The sequence below is a fragment of the Phoenix dactylifera genome, unplaced genomic scaffold (assembly GCF_009389715.1).
Source record: "Phoenix dactylifera cultivar Barhee BC4 unplaced genomic scaffold, palm_55x_up_171113_PBpolish2nd_filt_p 000403F, whole genome shotgun sequence".
NCBI classification, from domain to species: Eukaryota; Viridiplantae; Streptophyta; class Magnoliopsida; order Arecales; family Arecaceae; genus Phoenix; species Phoenix dactylifera.
Window position 1 is genome coordinate 122,975 of NW_024067845.1, and position 6,111 is coordinate 129,085.

Sequence of the window (6,111 nt, forward strand, 5' to 3'; positions counted from 1 at the left end):
TATGTGTGTGTGTGTGTGTGTGTGTGTGTGTGTGTGTGTGTGTGTGTCTACCTATATATACACATATATGTATATATACACATATATGTGTATATATATATATATATATATATTTGGCTGAATTAACTTGCCATCATAATCTGCTTGACCAAACAAAGCAGACAAATTTCCGATCCCAGAGTGAAGTTTACACTTCAATCATATTCAGTTCTTGTTCCTACATTCCACTATCTGCATGTCAAATATCACCTTCAGGTTATATCAAATTTTCTTGAATGAAATGAAATTACCACCTTCAAATTTTCTTGCATTGAATTATTCTATATTGTTTCATTTATGGTTCACAATATAAACCATGAAATGGGACTTAAACAGAAGCAAAATATTTCATTCGGTGACCTATTTAGCCTTTGCAGCAAGGGGAAGAAGTAATCAATGTACACTGAAATAACATAAAATGGTGACCTTGACAAAATGATTCCTGCTCCATTCAACGCTACTGCGTGTAGTTGGCTCTGCTACCAAAGTAATATTAACAACCGGAGAATGACATGGATACTCCCACATCCCGTCTTACAGAAGATGCCAAAGGCTTTTGCGGCCTTCTCAAACCTGTTCTGGCCAATGCAATCAGAACGACAGAACCACAATATGCGTACCAGACAAAACTCTAGTTGAGAGGCATGAATAGATGATAGGGAACCAATAGCAAGATACAAACTAAAAAGCCAACCCAGTGTTTATTTGTGCCGACCACTAGACCCACACTGAACCATATAGTGACTGTCATGGCTTAGACCAACCTGGCAATTAAAGAAAGAACCATGATCGTGTGATCTCAGCTATATGTCATGGGCCCACTGCTCAGAAAGCTTAAACTATCGAATGAATGACCAATCGAAGCTTATAAACCCATATAGCATCTCCTTATTAACTAATGAAGAACTATGACAACCAACCAACCTAGTGACGCTCTTGTCATGGATTTGCTTCTACTCGAGAGGGCATCCACTGATGGCTCGAGTCCTATACAATCCTAGTACCTCTAGGGGGACCTACGTGATTGATAAGGTTGTGACTGTAATACTATCTCACAGTCCAAATAGTTTAGACTACTTGATGGAGGACCAATCCAGGCTTGTACATCCATGCGACATTCCTTCATTAGGCGTTGTGGGACTATGAACATAGCTCTGTATAGATAAAGAGCATAAATAGGAATAACCCATTAGATCATTGCTTAGTTTGTAAGAGTGATATGCCAGTTGCAGATTAGAGCGGTACATGGACGAGGCCATGGCGTCAGTCAACTTCTTTAGCATTTTTTTTACACAAAAAATCAGCTAGAAAAATACGAACTGATATTCATCTGGCTTTTGAAACATTGGATGTGGCCACAGGCCACTTGGGAACGTCCGACAAGTGACCAATTGGGTAATATCCCTATCCCTAAGATTACTGGCTTTAAGCATGCAAATAGATAAAAAACCCAACTTGTCAAAGATGCGACAACTTTCTGCAAATGGGAGATCATCTGTATATCAGTAATCTAATTGAGGGCTTCATTGCGGCCGAAACCCCACCCAGTTTATTATAATCAAGACCAATCATTAGAAATTTGCTTCATTTGAATCGCCTTCAATTATTGGTTTCTCCCACCACATATGGTGTCCCATTTATGGTAGGAGTTCTAACTCAACTTACAACCAGACCATTAATTTTCCACAACAGTCCCATTTATGGTAGGAGTTCTAACTCAACTTACAACCAGACCATTAATTTTCCACAACAAAAAACAGCAAGCTTTGTCCTAATGGTTCAGGTTCGCCCTTGGAAATCTTACTGACCAGTTATTTCAGTTATGGCAACAAATAGATCTTCAAAAGCCACGTATACCTCGTATATCATCGGCATATATATATACCTTTTCCATGTTGATATATTAGTAGTCTTTCTCTCTCTCCAATTAATAGCTAACATTCTACCAAAGAAAAAAATAGTAATAGCTAACAAAACATATGTTCTTAACCATGTCATGGTGGGTAATTTTCTTAGCAAAAAAAAGCACCCTATTTCCAAGCAAAAAAAGGGTTCATGCATCTATTCTATATTTACAAGTGCACTAGCACTCAGACCTTTTAAGAGAGACAAAAAGATCAGGTCTGTATCTGTTTGAGGCTGCTGAATTACAATGTCATCCAATATAAACGGGGTCACAATCCACTGTGCATTTTTGCCTGCATGATAGAAAAGCATGTCACAACATCACAATTGGGCAGAACGGATTGGATTGTTCAGCGGATTATTTTATATAAACAATACGGGAAAAGAAATATTAGAGTAGAAAAACATATCAGTAAGGAAGGGACAGGAATCTCCTACCCAGAAACATAATAGAAGAATACAACAAAATTTCCAGTTTGAAGTCACCAGATTTCAGACTAAAAAATTAAGCCAGGAACAGTTCAAAAACTGACAAATTGACAAACTGCATCTCAACTACTAACCAGCAAGCATGCAATAAAAGACAATTAGCAATAGACGCAAGCATTGTTTGAGAGCATGCTCCCAGTAGGAAGCAATTGCGACTGATTAAACTTTTTTATATATTTCTTTTTCCTTTGGTGGGAAGGTGGGTATTTCTTTATGCCATGGCTAATGGTAGCACGCGTGATAATTTGTCCACTCAGCTGCACGACGACAGGATCTTAGGAACGTGGGGCTGCTATAGAAAAACGTAGCTCAACGTCTGCATATTGGTTCCGATGAATTTTAAATTAAATCACATGCTCTAGTTCTTCATGGATTCAGGACCTAGTATGTATATGTTTAGTCTTATATAAGTAGATCTTGAATAGTTTTACAGAGCCAAGTAATTCAAATAATATCTTTCAGCTATCCTTTTAAGGTAAAGTCCTAGGTTATTACAAATAATATCAGAGCGAACTCGTTCCATGACCTATGTGGACTAAGGAATAATGGAGCATGAGCCTATTTGGCCTAATCCCAGGGTGATCATACTGTTTGTGATTGAATTTGAATGAATTTGGACTCTTAGCATGGCGAGAATGTCAACATTTAAACAAAGAGAGTATTTGAGGATTCATGTGAACGTGCGTTTAGTCTTACATTGGCTATATATTGAATAAATCTTAGAAACTTACGCATGGCCCAAGAATTCAAATAATATTTTATGGCTAGTCTTTTTTTATGCGGTTCTGGATTGTTACACTTATGAAATAATTGGACAATATTTAATTTATTAGCTACAAAAGTTTATATCTAATTTTTATGCTAAGAATCTGTGAGAATTGGCCCAATTGGGCCCATCTCAGATTGAAGTCGGCAATGCTCACCGACTTCAATTGAAAAAATTCAAAAAAAAAAAATGGGATCAGAATTGAGGAGGACATGTTCCTCTACTCGATCTCCTGGCTATGGGATAAAGCCATAGCAACCATCGTCGGTGACAACTTTGCCTGGTCGGTGTGAATGGCCGGCGACCATTTGGGGCTGCTGCAACTGGTGAATGGCTGGCTCGATTCGAGCTTATCTCTTCTCCCCAAAACCACTATAAATACTTCGATTCTTCTCCACTTGATCCACCACCAAGCTCTCTCCTCCTTCCTCATTCTTCTCCAGTGGTTAGCATGCCACCCCAGTCGAGTGTCGTTGTCTGAAACCACCTCTTCCTCATCTTTAAACCCCATTCCCTTCTTTTTACAGACCGAGCGATGCCGCTCATGTTTTGCTGGAAATCACCACCATTGACCGAGGTTCATCATCGTCGCCGCTCGCCGGTGAGCTCCCTTCCTTCCTCCTCCTTTCCTTCCTCAACTGAGCTTCTAACTTCAGATTTTAATCGAGACCCTATTCATTCAGCCTTATTCTGAGTTCCCAGTTGTTTCAGCTGTTGCCATGATCCTAGTCGTCACTGCGGTCATCGAGGCCGCCTGTACCACTAGCTCCACCATGCTTGGCCGGTGAATCCCTGGCACCCACCCCTCAGTTCCTCCTCTCTTTTCCTTCTTCCCTCTCTTCATCTTCCTTCTTCGTTTCCTTCTTCTTCTTTTAAATTATTCCCCTTCTTCCCATATTTTTCTTATTCATTATTTACCAAAAAAAAGAAGAGGAAGGCGTCCATTTTCTAATTAGGTCCACAATCTGCCTATATTTATACCTCCCTCCTTGATGGTTGACCTGGACCACATAGGCTGGACCCTTGATCGGGCTCTAACCTTGACCTAGACCGAGTTTCTCTCTCTTAATTGAACTTTAACAGTATTAATCATTTTGATCAGGGTGAATTTTGGATTTGATCTACTTAGGATGAGGTCAAAATGATTAATATTGTTAGCTTTAAATTAAAAGAGAGAAAAGATAGAAGAGAGAGAAACTAGATCTAGGTCGAGGTCAGAGCTCGATCAAGGGTCCGGTCTATGTAGTCCGAGTCAACCATCAAAGGGGGAGGTCAAAATCTAGGCAGACTGTGGACCTAATCAAAAAATGGGTGCCCTCCTCTTCTTTTTTTTGTGGTAAATCATGAAGAAGGAAAAAATGGGCAGAAAGGGAAGACTTTAAAAGAAGAAGAAAACGAAGAAAGAAGAGGAAAAGAGGGAAAAAGGAAAAGAGAAAGGAGGGACTAGGGGGGAGGGGGGTTCCAATGATTGGGTGGCGAAGCATAGTAGATCCAGTGGGGAAGGCAGGCTCAGCGACAGCCAAGATCACGGTAGCAGCCGGAACGACTGGGGTATGAGAACATGGCCGAATGAATAGGGTCTCGATTACAATTTAAAGTTAAAAGCTCAGTTTACGAAGGAAAGGAGGAGAAGGAAGGAAGGGAGCTCACTGGCGAGCGGAGGCAATGATGAACATAGACCAACAATGGCGATAGCTGGTGAAGCACAAGCGACAATGCTCGGCCTGTGAAAATAGGGGAATGGGGTTTAAAGAAAAGAAAAAGGTGGTTTCGGATGGTGGCGCTCGACTGGGGTGGCATGCCGGTGATCCGATCGGAAAGTAGAAATAGTTTCTTCAACCTGCTCAACTCTAATCTCTTAGAAGATAACTAGAAGATAAAAAAATTTTAAAAGTAGGGCTTTAAGTCTACTTTTCTTTTATTAATGATTAAAAAAATGAGCTACATAGCCTCTATTTATAATGCGAGGTTTGTTACAACATAATTTGGGTCGGATTCTTCTTCCTAAACCTAATAGGACTCTCTTTTCTAAAATAAACATTACTAGTAGAAATCTTCTAGTAAAAGCTAAAAATTTTAAGGAGGTAGATCTCGACTTCTACAACAACTCTGTCTTCTATTACTTTACATGATTCTTCGTGAATAGAGAGCTACATCCGGTCAAATTTTTATCCAAAAAAGAAACTTTCGATTTGACCGGCCCATTTCAAGCCCCAAAAGATAAAATTTGAGCTTGAATACTAGGGGGAGTCGCCTCCTAAAGGGCAAGGCGTCATGTCGTAGATCTCCAAAAACTAACCGATTTAAAAAAAAAGGGGATCATCTTAATCGGATATCGTATGACCAAGTTATGGCCTCTAAAAGTTTGGTTTGTGATTCGCCTCTCCGATGTCATGGATCTTGCTCATGGTCCCTATCCAACCCTACTCGTAGTAGCCAAAGTGGTGCACATCAATTTGGAGATCCTCAAGGATCAGTCGGCCACCGGAGAAAAAAGAGGAAAGAGGAGAGAGCTTGGTGGTGGATCGAATGAAGGAGAATCAAGGTATTTATAGAGGGTTTTGGGGACAGAAGATAAGCTCGGATTGGGCTAGCTATTTGCTGATTGCAGCGGCCCTTCGACTGTTCGCACCAACCCGGCAAAGTTGTCACCGGCCATGGTTGTTGTGGCCTTATCCAATAGTTAGGATCGGGGAGAGGAACACGTCCTCCTCTATTTGAATCCTTTTTTTTTTTGAATTTTTCTATTGAAGCCGGTGGGCATTGCTGACTTCAATCTGGAACAGGCCCAATTAGGCCGATTCTCAAGAATCAGAAAACAACACTCTTTATCTCATGAATTAATCTTCTTAGACACAAATAACATGCTCCAGGGTCAAAATTCTGTTTTGGGAGTAGTTTAAGATCACCAA